The sequence below is a fragment of the Drosophila ficusphila genome, unplaced genomic scaffold, assembly GCF_018152265.1.
Source record: "Drosophila ficusphila isolate 14025-0441.05 unplaced genomic scaffold, ASM1815226v1 contig_286, whole genome shotgun sequence".
Taxonomy (NCBI): domain Eukaryota; kingdom Metazoa; phylum Arthropoda; class Insecta; order Diptera; family Drosophilidae; genus Drosophila; species Drosophila ficusphila.
Genome location: NW_025064189.1, coordinates 2,124,321 through 2,142,068, shown reverse-complemented (window position 1 = coordinate 2,142,068; position 17,748 = coordinate 2,124,321).

Sequence of the window (17,748 nt, the reverse complement as noted above, 5' to 3'; positions counted from 1 at the left end):
GTGCATATCTGTGGCTTGGCATATGCAAAGTGAGCGTGGCTTTGGCCCCAGACAATTTTCGCATGATAAATCGTTAAAGGAATATGAAAAAAACGCGCGAATTGTAACAGAAATAACAAACAAAAACGGAGCGAACCAGAGCCGGGGCAAAAGTGCGATGAAGGAGAGAAGATAGCAAGGGAGTCGAAATGGTGGGGGGATCACCTCAGCCCCCTCAACTCCGCCCCTGTCTTTTGTTTATGCAAAAAGCTTCGCGGAATTGGCGCTACGTACGTGCCAAAGCATTTCATGGTCTGGCAACTTAATTCACCAGGATGTCCCACCCCCCTCAACCGAAACCATATGTTTCGAGGAGCCCCCCCTTCCGCCACCCATGCGGGTTCCACTTCCATTCATCTTCTGTTCGCCGGTGTCTGTGCTAGTGTTTGTTTTTCCGTGGAACCCATACCCGCCAGCTTTTCTCTGGCGCTCACGTGTAAATTTTCTCAAATAAATCATTAAAAGCTGCGCAGCAGCCGCAGCACATTGACATTGTCAGAAGCTTTGCACCCACTCAGGGGACAAGGTTCCCCCCCTTTGCAAACCCCCTTTTCGGAGAACCTTTTTCTTCCGGCCTCTGTCTTTCGGAAGGCCGCTCTTTTGATAGAAATCAACGGGGGAGCTCTCATTGTGAGTGCTCAAGCCCCCCACTTATCTGCAACCCCATCCCCATCCCCATCATCATCACCATCCTTCGCAGGCTCAGGTGCATCTATTCATAGATCCTTTGGATTCCTTCATAAAGCACCGTGCCATTGCACTCACCTTTTATTTGCTGGGATGAGCGTGTGTGAAGAGGTTAGTTAGTGGCACTTTAGCGCTAAAGTTTATACATAAATTTGTCATTGGCATTCAGTTTGCTTCACATATTTCCCATCTGGCCCCTACATCACCTGTGCACTTTCCTGCACCGAGGAAAATGTCAGTCTAAAGAGGAGTAACGTCAATCTACGGTGAGGTCTAATTAGTTTATGAATAACCACTATATCAAAGGTTAGCAAAAGTTGTAGTTTAATAATTTATTTATTAAAATTATGTGTTAGTATCTACAAATCAAATTATTTTAAACAAGATGTTAATATAGGTGATAAATAAATTTAGAAATATTATTTTTATACTTACATGTTCCTTTCTTTTTAGTAAAATATATATTAAATATTCTTTTAATCCTGAAGAGATTTAAAACGCTTTTCGACCATCATAGTTTTTTCAACCCTCGTAAACTAAATTTTTCATACTAAAAAATGCATTTTCTGCGTGTACGCCTTGGGCAAACACATGTCTGGGCTTTCATCGTGCAGCTTTTCATGGCTTTGCATTGAGGTTGTGTTTTCCTTTGATATTATTTTAGACTTCCCTTTTGGGGTGGTGGTGCCTTTTAATTAAATCGAAAGACGTTCCTGGAAAACTTCAGCGCACCCATGCTGCCACCTTAACAAGTCATTTTTCATACGCGGTGCCACCCTCGCTCGTTGGCATAATTTACAAGAAATCTGTTATTGTCTTATTAAGAGCGGAACTCTGGCCAGGCGCCATATGGCGTCAGATGCTTAGCAAATTGAGCGATCGTCGATGACTTGGCACCTTCCCAAAAATCCAGAAACCGCATCGCGACACGAACATAAATAAATAATCGAAATGGAAGAGCGTGGCAAATGGCCCACAGCTGTGGCAAGGCAAAATTCAAGGGCGGGGAGTCGAGCAATTTGCAATGCCCTTCCTTGCTCTTTCATTTTTATTGCACAATCAAGTGCTGCAGTTGCGAAGAGGGCGCCGACACGCCCACTTCACGCATCCAGCCCACACACACCTTTGAACGTTAAATGTGACTTCACACCCATCTCCTTGAATCTAGAGCTGTTTCCACTGAGGAAAAAGGTTTACACTTTGCCACCAAATGTAGTTTTTTTTATTTTGTTAACTTTTTTATTGATTCAAATTTTTGTTTTGAAACTAATACTTTCCAAATAGAATTTCAAATTATTGAATATTATTAAAAAGAGTTTAAATAAATCAAACTATAAAATAGAATTCCCTTTAACTCATATAGGTTGGTGTGTAATTGTATAAGGAATTTGAACAATTTTTCTTAGTTCTTGATACTGTATACGATTTCTTAATAATTATTTTTCCAAGTGTCGAAGGAGATTCACAAATAGACAGTGTGAGCATGATTCGGGGAATAGTTTTCGATGGATGAATTAAAGGCAAGGGCGGTGAGAATGACTGTGCCTAATGCGCGGACTGCACTTGAGTTCTGTTTGCTCAAGTTCGACCGATGCTCATCACCGCGCCCGATGCTGGCTGAAATAAATTAAGAATTTTAATGCGGAAAAAAACAAAGGGAATGGTCATAGAGAGAGAGTCCCTGGGATCCATAGACGAAGACCCACGGCCGAGACACGACTTCATGCTTAATCAAAATGTGTTGTAGGGCAGCGCCTCTCTCTCGCCCGATGGATCGCGGATCCTTTGAAATGCCGACAGCCACCGTAATATTTAAACCAGATCAGATGAGATCAGTTCCATTCGCCGACTCTTCTTGCCCGTTCTTCGATTCCTCTTTGGGAGTCTCTCCGTTTTTTTCTTCTGGGTAAAATTATCACAGCTCCGCTAATGAAAGGGCAAACGAATGAAATTTTAACGAGCCCACGGAGGAGCGACGGAGTGTCCTGCGGCAGGACCTCCTGGGTTGATTGTCCCTAAAAGGTGATAACGCCGCCATCAGTCCGCCTTGAGGACCTTCTTCATAGGGTTGCGTAACGAATCGGATCGGGAGTTTATGCGCCTTTGTCGATTATTAACGTCTTTTTAGCGTTCGGGCCTGGGAAATATATTTTCTAATGCATTCCTTTTTTTTTGAGCTGGTGAAAGTTATACAAAGGGTAAATCTACAGAAGCCGGTAATTTATGTATTACTTCCTGTTTGAAAAAATGTAATGCTAAATATCTAAAAAGAAATAATAAAATACAAAATTAATACATTTGGTATAGTTTCGCGTTTAAGAAAAGTTTTTAAAATAATAAAAAATTATTGTTAGGTTCTGCAGACATTTATTTCTTCTATCATTTATACTTTCTTAGTAATATTTATGTTTGAGCTAAATTAGCTATGATTTTTGCATTAAAAGAAACCCAATTCCCATTACCATTTTCATTCATGTAGTTTGTCATTGATACCAAACCTAAACTATGTAGCTCATAGTCAATTCAAGACAGGTTTTATGCGATTCCTCCAGGAATTTGACTCCCACAACAAAACTTCGACTATCTTGCCGCATTACGAGCAGTAACCCACACCAAACCAAATTAGATGAGGCAACTTCTCCAGCTCATTATCATAGCTCGTCTCGGAGGTTGGGTTTCCCGTCATCGGCGACATCCATCAGCTTCAGCTTCAGCGCAATCATTACCGACATATGTTACTGGAAACTTATCTCCCGCGACTCACACACCGTCCAATGTCAATGTCACACACTGAAAATTATCACACTTTGGATTAGCTGGAAGAGCGTTTAGCATGTAACACCAGCTCCGAGAAGGAAAACTTCCGCCTGGCGGCGTAAATCTTCGGCAAACATTTGTCCAACACACCTACGCAACACAAAGACTGTATGCAGATGTCGCCGTCGTCTTAAAAATGTATTTATTTATAAACGAGCCGCGCGATAAGGATGCTGCTCTCGTCCTGATCCCGACAATTTGTATCCAACCAGATAAGAGGATGCGCGCCGAGGTGTTAGTTCCTTCGGCCTGCGGTTGCTTTGCGGCTTTGTTGTGGTGTGATATTTGACAGTCCAAAATGATAAGAATTATTTACATTTTTTTTTATTTCTGGTATGTGCTGCTCATTCCTCACGCGGTAATTTTTCTCATTAAAAGTTGCGGCCGCCAGTGAAAATTGTTGTCATTTAAAACATTTTTTTTTTTGAGTTTGGGTCTCGGTCCCAATGTGTTTGTTGTTGGGGGGCCGGCGGCAAATAATTACCAGGACGTTAAAGCCACTCAGCCGAGCGTTGTGAAAATTCATAATATCCAGCACTCAGCTCCGCCTCTGTGAGGGAATTTTTTTTCGGTAGCTGAATGGCTGTTCCGGGCACTTGCGGGTGGCATTTTGCGCATAAATCCTTTCATTCCGTTGGGTTCAGACTCAGACACAAAAAAATGCGGCGTTATAATGAGAGAAAGGATGTGTTTGCTCCTGGGTTATTGTTTCCCACACATACACACACACATATAGGGATAGAGAGGAGAGCGCACATAATTAAGCTGTCGAGGATTATTTTGATGTGTCACAGGACGACATCGGGCGGCGGCAGCTGATGATAGCCGGAGGTCCTCGGGGCCCCACCACAGCCTCATTTAAGCCAACTTTTGTTTGGTGAGAAGACCAACAGCTGAACATTCAAAACGAAATAAAATTTCTGTGGAAAAACGTGTGTGAGGTGTTGGGGAGAAAAGAGTTCTGGCGATCATTTCATGGAATTAAAATTTGTTTTTCTTGAGGTGTTAGCTCAAAAAGCTACTTTAAAGCAAGTTCCTAAGATCGTTACCCGAAACGATCGTAAAGATCGGGCTCAGACAAAGCCCCCCCAAATCAATAACAATTTTTCACAACTTCTCTTCTTCGCAGCCAAATAACAAATTTTCCCCATTGTGGCAGCAAACAAAGGAGTTCCCCAATGGGCCAAAGAATGATATTTATGTTGTCGCTTATGTAAAAACCACAAATGGAAAAAGACAAGCGCCTAACATGCGTGTAAATTATAATGCGAATCAAGCGAAGTGACTGAGAAGTTGGCTGTGGAGCGTAAATTAAATAATTCCTTTGTTGGTCCCCGTGTGCGACATTTGCATAAGACCCATAAAAAGACGAATTCTGTCAGCGGGAGCCCACCAAAAAAAAAAAGAAGACTAGCCGAAAACCCAACCTCAGACATTCTGACGACCTATTGAACCTCGGGTTGCATTGGGTTGGGTTGGGCGAAAAGACAACTTGGGACTCAGTTCGGCTCAGGGCTGTTTAAATTTCATTAGCTGCAGGAAAGAAGAGAGAGAACCAAGCCGAACCGAACCGAACTGAGCCCATTGGAAATGCTAATGAAGGAGTGTCTTTTGGGGGAGACCAACTATTACCTGGTCACCTGCCAAATGCAAGGCAACCATTTTGTCACCTTCCGTCGGCCGACAAAAGACTTCTCCTCCCAACCGGTCAGGATCTAGAATGCAATCGCATCCGTAATGAGTTTGGCCCGGGGCCAACCGAGTACTGCTTTGATTTCGAATTAAATGTTAATAAGTTCAACTCTTTGGCACTCTTCGTCGGATCGCACTCGAGTCGATTGTTGTTTGACCAAGGCTTTGGCTTTCCCTCGAGGGCGGAAATGTGGCCACCATTTAAATGCTAAACAGGCGGGCGGACGGCACCACTCAGTCTCGGAATGTTACGAGTTTATACTCGTAAAATCGCCTAAATTATTCGTGCGCCTAAAATGTGCACTCTATAGTTTCCGGCTTTCGAAAGCGGATGAAAAACCCATATAGATAGGAGCTATGAAAATCGAAGATCTCTTTCTTGCTGTCAAAATATTTGTGGCGCAGCTTGGATTTCATTCAAAGCTTTGGTTTCTTTTATTTGATTTGTGGCGACTTCGAAGATCGGTTTATGCAGAGGAAGAGTCGTTAAATTGAAATCCAATCGGGAGTTGGCCGAAAGAAATCTGACTTCCTAGGAAGTTCGAACAACAACAGCTTACTGTTGTAAATAGAATGTTTTTGGTGCTTATTCTGGGAAATATAAACTTATCTGCTGAGTTGTAAAAAGGCTTTTGTTGTTTATACTGCGTGATATAAAACTTATCTGTTGAGGGGTAAACAGAATGACTCATGGATGCAATTGAGTAACTGGCGACTAGGGGGTTCTTCAATATTTGTATTACTATATTTAATACTGAACTAAAACGCCTTTGCTTTTAGCTTATTGTAGAATGCATTTTAATACTTATTCATAAACATAATTTGAACGTTCACTTGAGGAAGTGTTTTAATTTTCAAGAAATGGTTAGCTCATAAAAAAATACTTGAAACTATTTATAGAATACAAAAATATATTTTTAATTTAAATCCATGCACTTAACTCACCATTTTTCCACAGAACTATATAATCTTGATATTCAGACTAGGTTAACGATTCTCCTTGGTTATAATGATTCTAAGGTTAGACTGATTACCCCAATCCTAACTGTTCTGCATGCCAATCTAAATGGTCTGCAATTTTTTTCCCTAACAACAAACCCATTCGGACACCAAGTCGAGCCGCTAATCACTGTTCTCGGAAGGCGAATCCAACTCCAATTACATTTAAATGCCATGAAATGGTATTTGATTTGGTTTATTTCGTCTTGTTTGTGCGCAACCCATAATTACCAACAATTGTCAGTTGGTTGTGTACTTCTCACCGGCGATTATATAGAAAGAGGATAGGAGGGGGGGGATGCGTGCTGGAAAATTATACCCAGCCCCATTAGGGCACCGAAATCCAAAGTTTAGACTCGTTTTGGTGGCATTTGAAGGAATTCAAAGTCAAATGACATTTGTCACGCAAGCCATCAACCTTTTTCTTTCGACTCAAAGGCAGACGAGGCCGATTAACTTTGATTTGGTATTGAACTTCTTGCCAGGAGGGCTTAATTATACGCCCAGGGAACTAAGGATCCGACTTCGTTGATTTTAATAACTTTTAGCCGGTGAGCAAAAACTCTCAGGCCAAAAGCGAAAAGTTCAAAGTTTCTGAGCTGCGTTTTATGCTTAAGCTCAAGGTAAATTTCCAATTTTTTTTCGGCGGTTTTGGCTCATTAATCACAGGACACAAAGGCGGACCAGGTTTCTAGAAATGGAAGTTTCTGAACCGAACCAAAAAGCAGTCAGGAGTAAGTCGTCCCCAGCATTCAAGTCTAACAAATCAACGTGCAATTTGCTCATTGGACTATGATCGCTTCGCCGCCATCGAGAAGTAAAAAATTAAACTTGAAAGTATTCCCTTCCTTCTTTCGCCACCAAAAATGGGCGGAGAGTATGGGTGAAGAGGGGCGTGGCCTGCCAAACTTGATGACATAAAACTTCTGCTAGTGCTGCGTAAAGTTGGCTCTTTCTGAGAAACTTTTGCGTGATTTATAACGCATGCAAGACCCGAGGGTTGAGCAGTCGAAGTGAAAAGCCGACTGGGTGAGCAATGGGTACCGAAGACACGTTTTCAATAAACTTTTCGCCCAGACATATTCATATTTTATGCATAAATTCACACAAACGACATCTGAAATGGCTAAAGAAAGCTGCAATTGAAAAGCCAACTTCGAAAGCGCGCCGAGTGTCAGACAATTAGTGTTTCAAAAAGGCCAGAAGAGAAGAGCAATTGCAGAGTGTCTATGAGTAAGTGTCAAAGTTATTAAGCTATTAAAAGAAATAGGGTTTATAAAGTAGGAAAATATCTTTTCAATCCGCACAAGCCCAGGAAAAATTAATAATACATTTATGCATTAAATTAATTTGAAATATATATTACCTTTCGAATAAAAGCAAACATTTCTAGAATTACATAAAAAATCACAAATAAAACAAGAACTGTTTTTTTATGTACAATTTTTTGAACAGTATGTAATTGGTTTCTATTTATTTTATTTCTTATTTTCAACTATTTTTAAAATTTTTTGAATACAAAGGTTTGCAGTTTTAGCAATAAAATCAGCTGTGGATTTAACACAAAGTTCATATGAGTTCAGTTGTTTTTTTATGCATGTTTTTACCCTGCAATTTTATCTGCCCTTTCCCATCGTGGTTTGAAGCAATTCTGATAGGGGTTTGTCTTCGAGAAGTCGATATAGTATGGTCAGCGCTAGCGGCGCCCTTAATTCGCAGCCACACACGCCTTAGACAAACAAAAGACCCTTTTCTCATGTACTTCGCTTCGAAATCAGTTTCCACCTGCATCCTTTCAGGGGAATCGAAAGGCAACTGTATCGGTATCCGCATCTCCAACCTTTTGCGGCGATGAGGCAGGTATAAAACGCGTGCCCCGTCTGCCTCGATTAGCATTTGAAATCATTAGCCGGGCTCTCGGCTGGACTGGTTTTTGGGCTTTGGGTTCTGGGCCTTGGTTTTCGGTGCTCGGTTTTCGATTCTCGGTTCGGGGTTCTCGTTCTGGTTCTGGTTGGCAAGGTGCATTCTGCATTATGGAACCGCAGCCGTGGTCGACCGACCAACATCATCATCGCTCACATCGAGGCATTTATCTGGCATTGTGCATCTTCTTTTCACTCGGTTCATTCTTCGCACTCGAGCGTTTTTGGGTTTTATCTGAAAGCCAGCGGCGTCAAATTTGTAAATGCACCTGGATTTCCTCGTTTGTTCCTGCCTTTGTCTGACCTTCTTCTGTATTTTTGGGCATCGGGCAGACAGCCAGCCGGAACGGGCCGATATTTGTTTTTTTGATATATGTTTGTGGGCATTAGTCTGCCTCTCGTTGGAAATCCTTTGACATTGCAGCCGTTCGTCGGGGATCATCATCCATCAAAAATGATTGCCGAAAGATGCGTTCTCTTGTGATTTGAATTTCAGATTCAGGCACTCAATTAGTTTAATTGCAGTCCATACACTCTGTTCATCTCAGCAGGTGAAACTCTGCTTCGACAACAAGGACTAAGGTTTTGTTTTTTTGCAATGGTTTTAAGGATACGTATTCTTTGAGTTGCGTGTGTTTTCAGACAAATAGAAAGTTGTAATTAGCAGGTCTTTAGATATAATTCCCAAAGGTATAGTAAATGTTTGGCAGACATAGTTTTCATTTAGTACAAATCGTTGTATAGCTGCAAGACAAAAAAAAGATTTGGGGTCTTGAAAAAATTTATTTAAATTTTCTTACATTAAATGGACTTTGGTTTGATTTTCTAGGCTTTCTAGACTTTTTTTTATCGGCTTAAATACACTAATATTTATAACTGCACGTGTTTTCACTCGTTGGCTACCATTCGATCTTCAAGCCAACTGCCGCCACACAAACTTAATTTGGAAAGCTCATGTTTAGCGGCTGATAGTACAACCTGTTTGGACTATCAAGAATCACATTAATAATGTCTCCTGCCGGTGGAAATTAAACTTTTCGGATCGGACCTCGCTCGTATTTCAATGATAACGTTTATTAAATATTCTCCACCCGAAAAGAACGCCGATAATGTCAATCGGGCACTCTGCTTCATTTGGGGCTATCTACGCCGGCTTATCTGAGCCAAAGTTTCTTTTAATTAAAAGCAAAGCAACCCAAAGCAAAACAAAGGCCTTCGTAGGTCTGTGAGCCAATGACCCGCATGTGACTTGGCCAGCATCCAAAGCCAAAGCCAAGTCGAAACCAAGTCCAAAACCGAGCTGCCGTTGGCAGAGACAAATGCAGCAGTGCACCGACACATTATTCATGCCGTTATCAGCGGAATGGTCGCTGTCTTGGATTTGGATTCGGATTCGGATTCGGTTTTGGATTGGGGCTGCTGCTGCTCTGAACCAAAAGCAACACTTGCAAGAGGAGGGTTAAATATGTGTGCCACGTTTCAGCTTAATTTACAAACCATACTCTGGGTTAATTTAATACCAACTAAGTGCTGGTAAATACCCACGCAAACTAATTAAAAAGTAAACAAAAAAAGACTTACAGATGTTAATAAATAGGTCTAAAAACGTACCACAATTCTTAAGTTAATTCAAAAATTAATTCTGGTTCGTACATTCTTGATGAACAGTCATAAAAATTAGAATGTACAATAAAGAAAAATAAAAGTTAATAAGAAATATATGAGTGAGTAAAAGTAGATAATTTTCATTACTCAAAGTAATATATCTGCATGTATGCTAGTATAATCAACAAAATAATTTATTTGTTTAAAGATAAATAAAAATAATGCAAACATTTATTTGTCTGAGTGCAACAAGCTTGTCCGCTGTCCAGTGGCTGTTGGCCTGGCTATCGGTGGATCAGCTCGCTTGATGAAAATATTTTCCAGCTTGCCACCGAGCTGGAATCGTGCACTATTTTGGCAATTTTAATTGCATCAGCGTGACGGGAGCGCGGGTAAACACTTTCCCATTCGGTGGAATGCACCTGCACACGTCAGAAACGCAGTTGATAAGGATCGGGTTTGGGATCGGGATCGGGAGGAAATACCTTCACGCAGTGTCCTGGCTCTGACCCCATAATTTCCGTAATCGCTTGCGTGTGCTCTAGACCTGCATTAAAACCTGTTTTCATTTTACCTTTTTTAATAACGGACATCAACCTGGGATTCCGAGGCGTGTCTTATCCTTTAAAGTAGCGGGTCCGGGGATCTTATGCTTACCTGTCGCCTAGCCATCATCATCATCATCCTGATGCATTGTCCCTTTCAGATCTCGGCCTTGTCTTTCCCCCTCCAAGAAATGTATTAATTAAAGCAAAGTATTACTCTCGAACTGGTTCCCTCGCTGTGCTGCTCCCCACATTATTATTTCTCCTCGGGAAGTCGTTCCGTATAATTGCAGTGATTTTTTCTCTCATTGTTACAATTTTGCTCACTTTGATGAGTGGCTGTCAAATTGGATCTTTTCGAGATGATTACCGAGCTGTTAAGTGCGGACGGTTAGAGGGTCTAGGTGAAGGTCTAAAGATTGTGGTTAGGCGTAATCTAGTTTTAATAAAATCTCAAATTATCAACAAGCCCATCATCGCTTGCTATAATGGGTCTACATTTAGTGCAATGGGAAGACGTTGTGGTTGGTGTTTATTTGTTTAAAAAAATTGTTATTGTCATTATGTGGCGTTATTAGAAAAAGTAGAATCAACACAAGGAAAAAGAACACTATTCCCTTAAAACAAAAAACATTTTAATATTAAATAAGGCATTTAAATATTTAAACGAATGTTAATAAATGTGAAACGGAAGTTCATGACAAATCAAGTACAAAGAAGTACTATCATTTATAAGCTATAAATCAAAACAGGAACCATTTGTGTTTCTTTATACCAAAAACAATCGAATTGTAGATGGTTCCTTTGGGAATCCATTGCATTCCCTGCAGCTTCCTTAGAATTTGTCTCGGCCAACTTCCTGTGTCATCCTCACCACATAGATCTTCCGCAAAACATTAGATGCGCTTATTAGACCCGTGACACAATGCTACCGGATGGGAATCAACCGAACACCCGTTGACTACCTGTGATAGGAATCGAACCCCGATCGAATGCCGCAGAAGTACAATCGGATTCCTTAGAGGACAAGACATTCGTTGCTCATTGTTGGCCAATTTCATGACAATTTTTCAGCAACCATATCTCCAGGGAATTCCTCAGCCAAGCGGACACCTAGCCAAAGTCAGAAATTGTGCATTTGTTTCATATTTACTCGGGCGAGGCAGCTGTGCAATTGGATTTCGCATCGCAGGACCATCAATGCCATGCATACAATTGTGAGCGACACATTGTGATTCTTGCCAGAATATGTCGATTGTTATCTTGGCCATTGGAAAATCTTGCGACACATCCGCTTCCTTTCGGGCCAATGGCAATGTTTGTCTTTCGAGTGAGTGACACTTTTGGCCAGGACTCAAGGAAGGCTCTGTCGGTGGGACACAAAGGCTAATCCCCATGTTTACGAGACTATTTACGGGTAGCGCGCCCCTGACAATTTTTACAATAACCCACAAAGCGCAAAGATAAATATTGAATGGGGAAACGGCGAGCTGTTTGCTTATCTTTCTGCCGAAAGGAAAACTATTTTGGCAAATTGCTTTAGAATAAAATTTAATTGGGGATTACCGGGCACTGCGACCGGGAAACTCCTCAGCATCGGTATCGGTGTCGTTTTCGTTTTCGTTGTCGTTGCCGTTGTCATTTGGCGGTGTCTGTGTCTCCTGTAATGCCCTGTGTTATCCCGGCCTTAAGGCTACTTAGGGGCCTGTCTCACATATTACCCATATTACGCTAAATGGCTTCTACAGCAGCCAACGTTCAGGAGGAGAAGCAACCAGAAGTCTGAAGTCTGCAGCTGGCCGTTTTGGAACATGTGTAATCATCGTACGTGTTGGCAATTGACAATTATTATTACGTAGTTTGTTGCCATTAACAGGATGTGCTGCTACCCCTTGTCCTTCCTTTCCGCAACCCCTCCTCCGGACGGTCCTTATGTCCAACTGCCATGACATTGGCCAGCCGGAATTTATAGAGCTTCCTCTGCAGCTCGATTGAAACTTGATTGGCGTGGCGTAGGTTGTGGCAACAATTTGCTCTACGAGTTACAAATTGTCCTACACAATGACTGTCAATGAGTTATTGGGTTGTCTATAAATACCGATCAGCAGATATTTTCCATTTTATCAAAAAAATAAATAATTTAATTTTTAATGACCTATAAGTCATATAAAAAAAAATAATAATTTTGATGGATTATATTTAATAATTTAAATAGCAATATTTCCTCGAAGATTTTTTAAATGTATACAATAAATAAGTAAAATCAATGGTTAAATTTAAGCAACTGATATATTAATGAATTTTTTCAAGTCGTTTCTTCTTTTCATGAAGAAAATTAAATTCTATTTAAAGCATCCATTTCCCAGACAAAACTTCTCAGCTCCTTTAGATCTTTTTCCGATTCCCTGAGCAGCCAAACTCACTTCCTTCTGATGGCATCCTTGCACTAACAAGGATGGCAATTAATCATTGCGTAAAATGCTCAGCGCAAAGTGCGCAAGTACTTCCGACTAACTGCGATTGATTTTTGCCAGCCAAGAAAGGCGATTTCGGTTCCCACACCTAAGCGGCATCCTGTAGAAAAGCAGCTGCCTTTTTCCTATTCCACCGACAACCATCCTGTGAAAAATTCGCAGTGAAATGAAATTTTAGCAGCGGCAAAAGGCAACAAAAAGCGGAACAATCCGGGAGTGAACAACAAACAGAAAAGGAGAAAAGGGTGCCAGACGCTGCAGTAAACTTCCGGCTGGCCAAAAATGCAACAGGACCTGGTCCATGAGCTGGTATCCACAACTCCAGGATTCCAGCAACCGAAAACTGGACAGGACAGTGGCGAACAGGTCCCAGCTCTTGTTGGCCGGTCCTTTTTCTTCTGCTTTTGTTTGTTTATTGCCACGCCATGGCATGCCATACAATGTCCTTCCGGTCATTTATTAACGTCATTGAAATGCTATTGCCTTCCCTCGCTCACTCTTCGCTGCAGTTGAGATTTTACTGCTCTGATTTGCTTTTTGGCCGGAACGCTCGAGTTGGCAACGATTTGTCGCCGAGTCAACACAACTCAGTCGAAGGTTGCGCCACGTCCTTCCTGCCCGCATATATCCTTGATGCACTCATAAAGCAAAAATATTGCCAAATAGTAAATTCCGCTCTTCGATGGGAGCAGAAGCCACTGCGAGTTACGTGTCACTGCACAGGGAAAAATATTAAAGGAGACATAATATATGGTAGATATTTTTACAATTTTTTCATAATTTAAAATTTAATAGTAAAAATAGTGTATAGATAAAGTTTCGAAGTAATCATTTAGATATGATAAAACACTGAATTTTTTACCATTTACGTGATTTTTTTTGCTGTGTGAGAAAAGAGTTTGATGGTGAGTGAAGTAAAGATTTCTCAGCAGGTAAGTCGTCTGGCTACTTACCATAATTCTGATTGATTCTCCCAGAGATTTTCCCGAAAGTTGTCCCAGCCTTTGGGCAAGCAGCTACCGTCTTACTGGCTTATAGCTTCGGACCAGTTCAAGACCCTCATAATTTATATTTAATGATCCGCAGCTAGACTAGCCCTACCTCTAATTGACATTTAAACTGTCTACTCAGCCGGAGTGATATGATAAGCTGATTGATGTGCTCTCTGGATGGACGGACGGGCTCCCAAAAGAAGAGGAATTAGAGGAATTTTATTAATTGATGATGGCATTTGGGGCCATCTACCGATGACAACATTTGCTGCAGGTCAGTCCCAGCCAGAGACAGCATCCCAAAACGCTAAAAACCCGAAAGGCTTTTAATTTCTGTGTTGTTGAAATCATAAATCAAAAGCGGGGATCGTTTTCAGGTGGAGCAACAACAAAGAGGCAGACAAGTGGCTTTTGGGTCTGCCTGCATCTGCGATAGCCGAACATTTTGTATCTGGCGGATCGCCTGGCTAATCGGAGGCACACACACACTGGGTATCTGGTTGCGTTCGCTGAGCATCGGCATAAATTACACAAATTGCATTTCCATGTCCAGAACTCTGATGGATCATCGCCCGCGTCGCCATCGCTTGGCCATCGCTGCTCATCAGCATAATCGTTAAAATAACAGCGCAATGCACTTCGATGGCGATATTCGTGAGTGGCTACCGCGTTTGCAGTGGAGTGGTCGGTTCAATCTGCTTCCAACTCAGGCTATCCCATCTCAACCCCCCGCTCTCGCTCCCACATCCCATCCAGCATCCATCCATATCCATCCATCGGATCCAGAGTCATCGACGTCTATGCCCCAGAGGGTCCAAGCGCAAATGGAATAAAAAACACACACCGAAAATTGTTGGGGCGCCGCCGATGGCCGATGGCATCTCGCATCCAGTTGGCTTGTTTATTGTGTCGGGGCTGAATTCGGAGGCATGTTTAAACAGCGAAATGAACTTGTGGATAAACACCATTATGGTTATTTGGCATCCACTTTGGGTCGCCGCAGCCTCCGATGTTTGTCGCCCTTTGAGCGCATAACCCCTTTCCTCCCCTTCAATCCCATCCAAGTGCCACCGTATTTTCTGCATCTTGGTGAGACAATCTCGTTGTGGAGCCCATGTTTGAGCTTGATTTAGTTATTTAATGCGGCATTGACATAAGTGCACTTCTCGACTCAAGTCCGAGGCTCCAGATCGGTCTCCCATGTGATTCCGTGGGCGACTTGCAAGGACAAAGCAAAGATGCATTTCACGACTTGGGACTTGGCTTGAATGCAAGGTAATTGACAGAAGAACTTCATGATTGTTGTTAGTTGGAGGAAGCTCTGAGTTCCAATGGGTACACTATTCTAACACAAATAACTCTTTTTTAATGATAAACATTTTTGGAATCAGATTGAAACTGGCAATGTTATGTTTGGAAGTCCAGATTTGGTCACTATGAGAAAACCATGAAAACTCGGAAAAATCTGACATAAACAGGGGTCAAAATTTTGACCATTGGGAAATGAAAAATTTTGAATGCAGTTTTATCAAGGATGGGATTACAAACGCTTAGAGGTATGCCACTTTGGAATCAGGTTAAAATTGTCAAAGTTATGGGTTTTGTAAGTCCAGTTGGGTTATAGTGTGTAATGTATGATCTTTCGGTCTTTAAAGACAGATTTTCCATGTTTATAACCTCAAAATCCATCCCACATTTTTATGAATTGGGAATATTCTGTGTTTAATCGTTTTAAGGAAATCTTAAAGGAAAATTCTTACCGTGAGAAATATGTTTGAGAAATCCTCTGAACTCATTGAGAATTATATATCGTTATAAAATGTCTATGATTTTCGTAGAAACCTTTAATGCTTTCAATAGCGCGTGGGCAAGATGTATTATGGCTACAATAAAACTCAGAAGGTGTGTTCATCTAGCTCATATGTCCTTCAAGTGTCACTCAATGAATATATTTATCTAAGAGATACTCTTTAATGGATCCCAGAACTCGGCAGGCTTTTAACCTTTGGAAAAACGCATTACGTCTCAATTTTTATTTTATGGACAATCATTAAGCGCATTCAGGGACCTGCTAGGACCTTGAGCTGACCTTGAGGATAAGTTAAATGTGTTTATTATCTGCGCACGCCTTGCGTTCGCCTTAGGGCTCGATTCTGCGCATGCGCGGCGCGTGTTTTCAGCGAAAAAGGCGAGCAAGTCAAGCGGAGTGCTGCAGCAGCACTCATTATCCTGCAGGACCTCAATTATGACTCAAGGTTGCTGCGCCTTGTGTGTCCCGAAGGCATTGTGTAATTGGACCTTGACTTTGCCCCGAAGGACATGCAACCCATTCGAAGTGCCGGCTAATTATGCACAAGGTCCTTGGCCTTGGGTCCTGCTGATGATGGCTAATGGTCTGTGTATCCTTGCCCACTCGCGTGTGTGTCCAAAGCTGACAAAAGTCGCTATTGTTTGACGTTAATTGCACTTTTCCAACCGAGTGCGTGTCCTTGCCGCTATCCAGTTGTCCTGGGGATAAGTCAAATTAATGTTCCACCGAAGGCCATTGGCCGGGTCTGTGTGCATCCTCCGGGAATTGGTGTGAAAACTAACAGCGTATGGGTGCCTTGTCGTTTCCTGGAATGTCCTTGAGCCACTGATATAGCTGTGCAAAAAAAAAAAAATAAAGGGACTATCTGAACAACAGAGCGAAAAAGGGACGAGTGCCTGCTGCGAGTTTATATTAGATAAAAATTTAATTTCGCCTCGGTTCGTGTGTTTTGTGTTGGGTGCTTAGGACTCAAAGAATGTCCTTGGTGTGAACTGTCAATATCCGAAGTTGGGTGTACAAAATCCGGCACACTCTCCCCTGGTTGTTGTAAAAATGCAATTATGATTGTATTATGGTCGCCTTTGTGTTTACCCTAAACACTCGTCCTTTGTCCGTTTTTTTGGCATCCTATGTATAATTTCGGGCAATCTCCCATCCGAGTTGAGCCCGCATGCACACACACGATCCTCTATCTGGGCAATCTGGTTGCAGTTTTGCAGTTGTCATCTAACATTCGATACTCGATGCTGGTCGATGGCTAATAAATTATCCACCTATTATCCTGGCCGAGCAAAATTCACCTTTGTCCAAGAAATTGGCTTTGTGTGTGGCCAAAGCCTGCATCCTCGATGACTTCTCTGATTCTCTAATCCAAGGTGTAAAAATCACCTTTGATGCATAATAATGGAAGGGGTAGAATGGATTCCAATAAATTTAAAAATTTTAAGATTTAAACTAAAAATGTAATAACAAAGATATACATATTTACAGAAATGTTCTCAAGAGGAATCACACCCCCAGTTTTCAATGTTAATCAACAATAACACGATGTGACAATCTCAACCAAGTGTCTGTATTTATTATTCTTGGGCCTTGACTCCTTTTTAACTCCAAACTACTTATCCTTCTGTGCTCTATTTGCTTCCCTCCCTGGATTTAATCAGCAGCACCACAACCCCTTTGGTTAACCGCGTTCAATGCAACCACAAATGCTCCGGGAAACACCTACTAAACTTGACCTGCACAACCGTGAGTGCGACAGTTCCGCATTGAATCAACCCTCTGGGCAAACAAAAAACCTCGATACATCGATAGTGATACTGGGCAAATATAGCAGGATATATCACCGTGGTCACCCCTCAACTGTACACAAAGTGTGCGCAAACAAACTCAACCTCATCGGCACCCTCAGACCCCCAATTTCCCACCCCCCGGGAAAACCATCTCGACTGCACTTGAACTGTGTGCAACATATGCAGTTGATGTTTTTTTACCAGACTGGAACATTTTATTATTTCCTTTTTTTTTTGGCCTGGCTTTGTTCAACCCCTCTGGATACGAAAAATATCTAAATTATGAACTATGACAAATATTATATTACCAACAGGACGGAAGGGAAAACGCCTTCCTTCGGGTGATTAATCATTGTGGTGAATTGTGAAAAGA